General features: G+C 35.7%; 1 pseudogene; it reads right to left on the bottom strand.

Moving 5' to 3' along the window:
* Window positions 1-1,261: 1,261 nt before the first annotated feature.
* Window positions 1,262-11,575, bottom strand: LOC129675496 (vomeronasal type-2 receptor 116-like; annotated as a pseudogene).
* Between the last annotated feature and the right edge of the window lie 417 nt (window positions 11,576-11,992).

The raw sequence follows: 11,992 nt of genomic DNA, 5'->3' as shown, positions 1-11,992 counted from the left end.
CTCTAATCTTCCCCCATAAACTCTGGGTCCCATACCCCTTTTCAAAGGTACCCTTTTTCCAACTGGAGAATGTCTTTCCCTGTTATTGGAAACAAATAGTAACTTCTGCTGAAGGCAAACTAGTCTCTTTCTGCCTTCTCCCTTTCTATATTGTTTCTGAAATATAACAACATCCATGGAGTTAAAACCCTTTACCCACCTCTGGAAAGCCCACCTCTTCAGTCATACTACATAAGGGACTGCAGATGTCCAAACTAAATCAGCTAATTCTCACTCATACTCATGGTGTTTAAGATGGTACTAGAATGCGAATCTTTAACATCCTGTGTTTGTTTGTTTGTTTTTTTAATAGAGCCATAAATTTTCTTCATGGTTACTGAATATCCAAACGTTTTCTATGAACAGGTTCAATGTCTTTTCCTGACCTTACTTAAAATAATATCTCTACTTCCATTGTCAATTACCCATGACTTCTACTTCCCTAAGAAAGAAATTAATTTTTCTCAATGGATTATATAAGTTCCATATTTTTTCTGCTGTAAACTGCACTCTCCTTGTCTGCCTCTGCCCAATGAATTATGCTTATAAGAACCTACAAAATACCTCATCAGTCCCTCATCCTGTTCCTGAGATCTATGTTTCTAAACAACAACCACTTACCAGTTAGGCATCTACAGTAAGAGGCTCCATTTTTCCTCATGTAATAAAATAATGAGATATAAAAATAGTTTCTGCTGTCACTCTAAACCATGAAACTTTTTCTGAAAATCAGAACCTGTTTAAATTATGCTTGTTAGACAATGTGATTTCATAAGGTTCAATTTACACAGAGAATATAAGAGAATCTTCTGGAGTTCAAAGACAAATGAAATCAATTACCTTGAATTTATTCATTTATTTTTAATCAAAGAAAAACAAAATGAATACAACATGGTTGGAAACAATGACACATCTTCAACACCAGCACTTTGCAGGCAGTTGAAGACATATATCCATGCGTTTATGCCATATTGCTCTATTTTCATAGCTTCAGCACACACAAAAAGAGATACATAATGATATTCTTTTATAGGAAAAGCTATGTCATGAATCTCAAACATGAAGTAAAAATAATGTTTCCAGTACAAAGAGATTTTAATGCAAGTAAATGAAGAATTATGAACCCAGAGATTCACATAGTATACCTAAACAGGAGATTTAGAATAGTGTGGCACTGGTTTCAACCATCGTATATAATTTACTAACAGATTAATTTTAATTTTTAACTAAATTTGAATTGACTGTTCCTTCTTAAATGGGTTTTGTGACTGATAAAAAGGCAGGAGTTCTAATCTGGCCGTATCAAAATGATGTAGCACTTGGTGACAAAGATCAAGCCAAGGAGTGTGCACTGGAAGCCAGAATAGAGAAGAATTCCATAGCCAACATGACCTTCCCCTTTGTGCTGTGGTAGACAGGGAGGAAGGTGACCCCCACACAGACGAATATCTGCATGCTGAATGACAGGAACTTGGCTTCATTGAATGTATCAGGCAGATTCCTGGATAAGAAGGCCATGGTGTAGCTCCCAAGTGCCAAGGAGCAGAGGTATCTCAGGACACAGCGGAAGGCAACTGCTGGACCTTTGTTGCATATGATGATGTGGGCATGTTCAGCATGGGCATCTTGACCAACAAAGGGTGGAGAGGTAACTAGCCATAAACCACAGAGAACAAGTTGGATCAGTGTGCAGAAAGGAATGATGAAATTAGGGGTCCTTGATACCATTAACCACCTCACCAATCTAGCTGGAACAGTGACCTTCAGTGCAATAACCACTGTGTTAGATTTGGCCAACACTGTGGAAGAGCCTCAGTGAACAAAATTCCAAACACTATCTGCTACATGATGCAGGTGGGTGTGTTGGGCTGGCCACTAAAGAGCAAGGAACTGAGGAAGCAGATGGTGAATGTCAATAGGGTGTAGCTGAGAGCTCGATTATTGGCCTTGACAATGGCTGTGTCTCTGTGCTTCACAAAGACCGCAAGAACCAGAACTGTGAGTGCAGAAAAACACTGTGATGTGATGGTGAGAGCCATCTCAAAGAGGTCTTTGTAGGCCAAAAATCTCAGATTTCTGGAGGCAATGGGTCTTCTCTGAGTTTGCGTAGTGACTTTCTGGACTGGGCCATATCTGTTCAGAAATAAAGGTGACTGTAAATCAAATCCTCTGTGTTGCCTTTTTTCCCTAAGTGGTTACTCAGTCTGAGCTCATTGAAGCGGCTCCTAAATCACTTTTCTTTATTTTTCAGAAATATATACTTAAGTACTCTGTGAATCACTTCAAATCTACATATTCATCTTTGCCTATGGTGACAAAAATTAAAGAAGCTCAAGGCTTTTCCGTGTTCTTTGCATGTGTTCCCTGAATGAGTGACTCTGTTGCATCTATTCAATAAACCATAAGATTACAGAATTATAGTGTATAATCCTAATTTGATTCTTACATCACCTTATGAAAAAAAATCCTAATTCTGGACATATATTTTGTACAATATGAACTATATTCTTTGAAATTCATTTATTATATGGTGCTTTCCGATTTGAAACCCATTTTACTTATTTTCAGAAAATCTGTTGGGTACTCTAATTTGATTCATATGTGGAATGATTATAAAATAATAAATGCTATTAAACTCTGGAGTCTTAAATTCTTCACTAGTGATATGTTGCTGCAGTTAGCTATAACATTATGTTTTAACATCTATGGAGAGAACTGTTGAAATATTTCTAGGTATTCAAAAATTAGGTTTTAAATACTTTGCTAAGTATTTGTGACTTTTATATTAAATTAAAACATATATGAAGGTTGGTTTATAATGCCATATTTATATTAACATTAAAACTTTGTATATTTATGTAAACCATTACTTTATCAATGGATTTTCTCTGTTTTATACTTTAAGCTAAATATTTATCATTTTTTTTCAAGAGAATCAAATATCTTTGATATCTTGTTTTTCTTTTTTTCCCCACTTTGGTGATCATGGACCTCTAATCAAATTTTTTCTCAAAATATTTTCTCAACTTATTTCTCAACATTCACAACTTACTCCTTTGCTTCTATTATTAGTGCTTTGTTGTTTCTTTTCTACTGTACAATGTATACTTCAAGTATAGAATTCTATCTCTGGCTTAATTAAGGCATATAATATATGTTTCATTAACTAATTTATGTAAGAATAACCCTTCTTTTAAAATAAATGTTTTCCTTATTCTACAAAATTAAATCAGTGATATTTTAATTTATTTTTAAATTGTTATTATATGTTTTTATTCTACTTTCCCTTTTATATGGTTTCAACTATATAATCACTAATAGAAAACAAGATACAATTTTTATGTATATTGTTTGAATTGAATGATTTAAGTGCTCCTACTCTGTGTGTATTCAATGTTTAAGGACCTACCATATAGTTAAAGTTCAGGGGGGAAATGTTCATCAAAAGAATATTTTATTTTCAATCTCTTTCCTAGTTCTCTCTTCCTCTGTCCCTCCCACACTTGATCCTTTCTGTACCCCTATCCATCCCCTCTTCCTCTATACACTTCTGATGTCTATTTTATTTCCCCTTCTAAGTATGACTCAAGCATTCTCCCTTGAGTCCTCCTTGTCACTTAGCTTTTTTGGGTCTGTGGATTGTAGCATAGTTAGCCTGTATTTTATGGCTAATATCCACTTATACCATACATGTCTTTCTGGGTCTGGGTTATCTCACTCAGGATATTTTCTAGTTCCATCCATTTGCATGCAAATTTCATGATGTTCTAGTTTTTCATAGCTGAGTATAATCCATAATGTAAACATAACAAATTTTCTTTATCCATTATTTCGTTGAGAGACTTTCAGGTCTTTCCGGTTCCTGACTATTACAAATAAAACTGCTATGAACATAGTTGAGCAAGTGTCTTTGTGGAATGGTGGAGCATTTTTTGGATATAGGCTCAGGAGTAGTATAGCTTGGTCTTGAGGTAGAACTATTTCTAATTTTCTTGGAAACCACTAAATTGATTTCCAGACCAATGAGTCTGGACTCATTGGTGGGACATCACTGTGATGAGCCAGACACATAGGACAAGGAACACTTCCAGGAATCTCTGAGTGTGACCCTAACTAATACTCCTAGAAACAGGTCATATGGAACCTGAAATTGCCCCCTCCTGTAACTGTTAGGCTCAAATCATGAGCCTGACATGGAGAGGCAGTTGAAGAAAACCCAGAGATGGATCATTGCAACAGCAAGAGGTTTATTTTTCATCCACAGCGCAATGGGACCACCCTATAAATCAGCAACGAGTGGCCCCAAGAAACAAAAGCCTTGGGTTTTTATAGGAAAAAATGCAGGGAAGCTCATGGTTCTTGGCAACTTGGGATTGGATGAAGAAGCTATAAGGTAACTAACTTCTAAAATAATTGACTAGTATTAGGTGCTCAAGTTTCAGTCCTGCTAAGTGTGAATGTGGCTGCAATTAAAGGTGGGGGTGAGGGGTGATTAGCTCATCCTTGAAGATCTGGTCTGCAGATCTTTGGCCGGAGGTCAAAGGCTACCCAAAAGAAAGCTTGAGGCCATCTGGGTTGGTTGCTAAGAGACACTATCTTGCAGACAAAAGTCTGGTCATTCTTTTTGCTGGGCAAAGGTCGTTGCTTGCTCACTTTCTTTTTTTTTTAATTTGTACTTTTTTAATATTAGTTACAGTTTGTTAATTTTTTATCCCTGCTGTATCCCACTCCTTCTTTCCCTCCCAATTCCACCCACCTACCCTCATCTCCTTGCCCCATTCCAAGTCCACTGATAAGGGAGAACCTCCTCCCCTTTCATCTGATACTGGTTTATCAGGTATCTTCAGGACTGGCTACAAAGTCCTCCTCTGTGGCCTAGCAGTGCTGATCTTCCCTTGGGGGTGGGGAGGAGGTCAAAGAGCCCGCCATTGAGTTCATGTCAGAAACAGTCCCTGTTCCCCTTATTAGGGTACCCACTCGGATACTGAGCTACCAAGGGCTACATCTGAGCAGAGGTTCTAGGTTGCATCCATACATGGTCCTTGTTTGGAGAAACAGTCTCATAAAAGACCCCTGTGCCCAGATATATTTGGTCCTTGTGGAGCTCCTGTTCTCTCCAGGTCCCTCAGTTGAGGAATGGATACAGAAATTGTGGTACTTTGACACAATGGAATACTATCCAGCAATTAAAAAAAGGAAATCATGAAATTTGCTTGCTCACTTTCTTATCTCTGTCTTCACAGATGGCCAGGGTTACATTCCTCTGTTCTCTGGAGAAATACTAAGAGGCTTTAGCTTAACCAGGGCCTAAAACTCAAAAGTATAGGTTTTAGAAGACATATAGGTTACAAAGTTAGTCTGATCCTTTCATAACCACACAAGACTTCCACTGGAGAGATGTGAACACAAACCCATCCACCAAACCTTCAACTTAAAATTTGTCCTGTCTGCAAGAGATGTAGAGTAATAAAAGAACAGAAGTTGAGGAAAAGGGCAACCAATGACTTGTCCAGACACCCAGAAATCAGCTCCTAGATATATAATCATCACAAACTCAGATGTCTAGGTGATGACATAACAGTACAATCAATAACAGATAAGACAATATGTCTACACTAGAACCCAGCCATTGTATTGCAACAGCCTCTTAATATTCCAACATATCTGAAACACAAGTAAAGGACCTTAACACATTTTTCCTTAAAGAGAAAATGAATAAATCTCACAGACAAATCTATGAAAACACACAAAAATAGAGGAAATAACTAAATTTCTTAAAGAAAGAAAATAAAGCATAAACTAAATAAACAAAAATGTTCAAAACCTGAGACTGGAAATAAAATCAATAAAGAAAACATAATCTGCGGGAATTAAAAAAAATAGGAGTTAAAAAAGGAATCAAAGAGTCAATCTGTACTGACAGAATATAATACATGGAAGAGAGAATATGGTAATTTGAGATATGTTAGAAGAAATGAATCCATCAATCAAAGAAAATATTAAGTAAAAAAACTCCTTGAAACAAAACAGTAGATCTGGAGCTCATTAAAGAGACAAAACTTTAAAAAAATAAAAATTAATTTAAAAAAAAACTTCTATTCCTATAATAATAATAAAAAAAGAAATAGACAAAATTTTTTTTTCTACATTTCTACATTTTTGGTTGTTCCACATCTTAGAAAATCTCTGGTCATTAAATTTTCCATTTATATATTAAAAAAAGAGACAAAACATAAGAATAATTATATAAAAGACTGAGAAGACCCATAATGTTTTCAACAAAAAATTTCCTGAGCTAAAAAGGAGATGCCCATAAAGGTATTTGAAGAATGTAAAACACCAAATATATTGGACCAGAAAAGAAAGTCAACCACACCACATAATAATAAAAACAGTAAAAATGCAGAACCAAGAAAGAATACTAAAAGCTGCAAAAGGAAAATATGAAGTAGTATATAAAAGCAAACATATTAGAATTTCATCTGTAAGAGACAGTCCCTGTTCCTATTACAATGGAACCCACTTGGATACTGAACTGCCGTGGGCTACATCTGTGCAGGGGTCTTAGGTTATCTCCATGCATAGTCCTTGGTTGGAATATCAGTCTCAGGAAATACCCCTGTGCTCAGATTTTTTGGCTCTATTGCTCTCCTTGTGGAGTTCTTGTCTTCTCCAGATCTTACTGTTTCCCACTTCTTTCCTAAGATTCCCTGCACTCTGCCCAAAGGTTGCCCATAAGCCTCAGCATCTACATTGATAGTCTACAGGGCAGAGCTTTTCAGAGGTCCTCTGTGTCAGACTCCTGACTTGTTCCCTCTTTTCTCCTTCTTCTGATGTCCATCCTCTTTGCCGTTCTGGATAGGGATTGAGCATTTTAGCAAGAGTCCTTTCTCTTGATTAATTTCTTTAGGGGAAGCAGCATTACCAGGCCATAGAAGGTCATGCAGGCCATGCAGCCACTCCTGATGAGACCTAATTGACGAGGATCAGAAGGAAGGAAAAGAAGTCCTCCCCTATCACTGGACTTGGGGAGGGGCATGCATGCAGAGGGTGGAGGAAGGGAGGGATTGGGACAGGAGGAGGGAGAGAACCACAGGGGGGATACAAAGTGAATAAAGTGTAATTAATAAAGAAATAAAAAGAAAAATAAAGATTCTCAGAATTTGGAAAAAATTCACAATTATTTTAGAAGATGAAAATTTAAATAATGGGCTCAAGAAAGGATGAATGGAGCATTATTGTAAGTAATTTGCATGCAAGAAGTTTTGCAGAATAAAAGAAAACAGTGAAATGAAAAAAGACAATTTTATAGTTTTCAATCATTTGTATAATTATAAATTATTTTCTATCCTTATAATCATGTACCATCAAAACCCAGCATAATATTAAATGTCCACCAGATAATTACTACTTTTAGAAGTCATGTAATTTGATATTCTTTAAAAAATGTGTCTGTTAAGGGGAGGAGGTCCTCTGCAATCAGTGGACTTGGAAAGGGGCAGGGAGAAGATGAGGGAGGGAGGGTGGGATTGGGAGGAAATGAGGGAGCGGGATACAGCTGGGATATAGAGTTAATAAAATGTAACTAATCATAAAAAATAAATTAAAAAAAGAATTTCATCTGACATTACAATTGAGAATCTAAGTTCAGAACCGTCAGGAAAGATTGAAAACTTGTATAGCCAATATGAAAATCAATAGAGCAATTTCTCAGGACATTGGGAATTGATTTCTCCACAAGATCTAGCCAAACAACTCTTGGGCATATACCCAGCAGACACCTCATCTTGTATTTACAGGAACACTTGCCCAACCATGATCATGGTAGCTTTATTCATAACAGAAAGAAACTGGAAATAAGCTAGATGCCTCTCAACAGAAGAATGGATAAAGAAATGTGGCACACTTACACAGTGAAATATCATTCAGCGGTTAAAAACATGACCATGAAATTTTCAGACAAATGTATGAAACTAGAAAACATTCATCCTGACTGAGATAATCTAGAACTAAGACAATTATGTTAAATATCACTTACAAGTAATTGTCAGCCCTTAAGGAAATGATAACAAAACCACAATCCATTTCCCCAGAGAGGTTAAGTCAGTGGTTTTTAACCTTCCTAATGTGGTGGTCCTTTAATACATTTCCTTATGATGTAGTGACCCCCAGCAATAAATATATGTATATGTATATATTGCTACATCATAACTGTAATTTTATTATTATTATTGTAATACAAATATCTTTTTTTTTCTGAGGGTTTTAGATGACCCATGGGAAAGAGTTTTTTAATACTCAAAGGGTTGTGACCTATTCAGAACCACTGGGTTAAGTAAAGACACACTGTCAGTGGGAACAAATGTATCTCTCTTATAAGAAGAAATAGGATATATTTTACAGATAGACTGGAGGCAGGTAGAGAAAGGAGCAGGAGGGATCAGGTGGAGGTGGAGATGGAATGGAGGGAATGTTGAGAGAGTTGGCTGGAACTGAGGAGGGCATTTGCTTTTATGTGGAAACATTTTTGACTCTATGAAGATGATCCTGGGAGAAATAGAGGGAATAGAAAGTATAATCAGGATATATTGTATGAAAAATAATTGTTTTCAATAAAAGAATAAAACTAAAATAAAAATAAACAATGTATTTGAAAGAAAGCAAGGAGGGGTTGATGGAAGCATTTGGGGAAAGAAAAAGGAAGGGGGATTATGAAAATATAGCATAATTTCAAAAATATAAAAATAACAAAAAGGAAAAAATAACCTAAATACATTAATTCAACAGAACGAAAGTTCCCAAGATGAGCACCAGATTCCACACAGAGATATAACCAGATGTGATGCTCCCATTTTCTTACCTGGGAAAAGATTGAAAGTTCTCTGTAAAACTGTATTTACCTGTTTCATTAGAAATCTCATTTTCTGCACAAGGAGTGCAATCAAAACAGTAGACAGCTTTGCCTTCATGAGCAGCTTTTCTGAATCCAGGCCAATAGCTCTCACTGCACACAGACTGAGGAATCTGAGAAATGTGAAAACTATCAATTAAGTATAATATTTCTGAGTATCATTGAACATTTAATTTGAAAATGCTTACACTTACAAGTAAAGATAATGGGTTTTGGTCTTACTAGTTTTTACAGATTTTAGGCTACACATTTAGCCCACACATTTAAATCCTGGTCCAATATCAGGAAGCTGTTGCTAAGAGTAGGTCATTAAAGTTATATCATAGAAAATCATGCTATGACTACTGATTCAATCTGTTTCTATACTTTATTGGGGACTAGGTGATGCTTTTATATCCAGTGTGGTTGTGAATGTTGGTTGACAACCATACAGGGCTTGGCTTCATCATAGAAACAAACCTTTGGCATTTCTGTGAGGTGTTTATAGAGATATTTCCATCAGGTGGAAAGAGCCACCACAAAATGGGTGTAAGTATTTCATTGGCTGCTGTCATAGAGAAAATAACAACAACAACAACAAAATTGAAGGTGACAACCACATTCTTTGATCTTTGATTCTGGTCTGTGACCATGATGTCATCACCTCTTCTAGCTCCTAAAATATTCTTTTCTCACCGTGATGGATTCCATGTTCACACTGTCAGCCAAAGCAACACTGTTCTCTCTTCAATTTTTGTTTACTATTTATGTGAAGTAGCCAAGCAAAAAGAACAACACGACGTACACACACACACACACACACACACACACACACACACACACTTGTCATGCTATTCTACCTTTACAGAGGCTGACAAAACAAAACGCTTCTTTTCCTCTCACTAAAATTTCTTAGGTTGGGTGGCAAAATATTGCTTTTATCAGTTTTGGGGCAATGACAGAAATATAACAGATAATCTCTTCATAAGAAATATATGGCATTAATAAACTTTGTAAATAGTCCTTTTAATTGATCACAGTCAGATATTGGCTGAATTTATGTGAAGATATTCATTGGTAGTTGAATATTGATTGCTACTGAATGAGTGCCAAGGATCATTACACCCTGAGACTTATTTTTGTTTTTTATGAAAAGCAATGAGATGAATCACAACTCACGTTTGTAAACTTTCTTGGCCATTGAATCATCTGCTCAGATAAAGACAGCTGTGGACTCTGGGGAGCAATTAGAGAAAAGTCTCCTACTTTCACCTTTAATCCAAGACCTTTTGGAAAATTCCAAAAATTGAGAATATTATACTTTGAATCTAAGTTTCTTCTCTCATTTATCACTGTGTAATCTCCTACATGTTCTTTTTTTTTTTTCAGTAGGATCTTCTTTAGGAAAGGGAGGAACTAAAATCCATTAAGGAACATATGTTGAGATACATCTGATATACTAAAAACATTTTTTCAAAAGTAGTACAAACAATCTCAGTATTTTTAACCCCTCACAATAAAAAGCATATTAACGAAGGCATAAATGTGGCTGAGTAAATGAAAGACACATACATTGAAAATAATTTAAATTTAATTAAATTTGATCAATTATTTTAACTTTAATTAATTTAGAATAATTTTAATTTAATTTTAATTGATTCCATTTCCAAGGATTTCATTAAATTTTAAAAGTTTTCTTCTGTCAAGAGAAATTATTTTTCTAAACACAGCTAAGACAGCAAGTTTTGTGACTTCAACCCATTCAATTTATTTGAAAAGGTATCTACACCTATTAACTTTTGAAATATAATCAGAGCTTCCATGCATAAAATGAGGGCCCTGAAGTCCAAAGTTCATTTTAAACTGATCCTTAACTCTGTAACCCTGTGATAGTGTTCAGAAACATTTTAACCTTTAAGGATCTACTACTTCTACGTCTGTTCTGAGGAATACATATTAGAAATCTCACCTGTTCACAATGAATAGATTATGAAGAAACCATGAGGCAAGATGTTATATAAATTTAATATCAACTAATAAGTTTTTTCTTTTTTCCTGGCACTCCATTTATTAAAAATTTTACTCATGATTTTGCATTGACCTCTAGACAGGGAAACAAGTATTCCCTCCCTTGCTTATTGACAACATATTCTAAAACCTATGATGCCCAATTAGAATATGATAAAAGTTGTCATATTGCTTATACTACAATACACAGGATGTGACATTACCTGCCAGGGGAGGAATACCATTTCTTCTCCATTAACATATAGTTGCATATATTTGCTGAAGATTCATCTCATGGAGACTGTAGGCCACAGCATACACAGAATGGTATATATTGTAGCTCTCTTCTCGCATGACTGGGTCAAAAGTGTGTCTAAGCAGTAACTCCAAAGAAGCGTTGGCAGTTTTTCAAAAGTTGACAGTCAAGCTCAGAAAATGAGAACTTGAAGAACCAATACCAAAATTTAGGAAGGTAAGTGTCTTCAGAGTATTTGAAGGGATTTAACTGTTCAAATGAAATTTGTAAACTTAAGAATCTTCATGATGATGTGAAAAAATAAGACGCCCATGAAATGACTCTACCATGAAATAATCAGCATGGCTGACAATGTCCCACTGAGAGTTTAAGACCCGAACTTTCTATATCATAAAAAGGTGTCTTTTCTGTTCTTTCGTTGAATAGGGGTTTCTGCGCTCTACAGTGGGAGATATCACTTTTCTGTTTTCTTCTAAACCTAGTTAATTAGGCGACACGTATGTGTTTCAGTTTACAATGCTATGCTTTGCTTTTCTGTTCTTTCGTTGAATACCGGTTTCTGTGCTCTACAGTGTGAGATATCACTTTTATGTGTTTTTCTAAACCTAGTTAATCATGCAACATGTATATGTTTCAGTTTACAACGCTGTGCATTGCTTTTCTGTTCTTTCGTTGGAAACAGGTTTCTGTGCTCTACTCCATCAAATATTATTTTTCTGTTTTCCTCTCAACGTAGTTAATCAGGCGACATGTCTGTGTTTTAGTTTACAATGCTATGTTTTGCTTTTCTGGTCTTTCGT

The sequence above is a fragment of the Psammomys obesus genome, unplaced genomic scaffold (genome assembly GCF_907164565.1).
Source record: "Psammomys obesus unplaced genomic scaffold, mPsaObe1.curated_primary_1811, whole genome shotgun sequence".
NCBI lineage: Eukaryota > Metazoa > Chordata > Mammalia > Rodentia > Muridae > Psammomys > Psammomys obesus.
The sequence above is the reverse complement of the archived record's forward strand: the minus strand, read 5'-3'. Positions and strand labels throughout refer to the sequence as shown.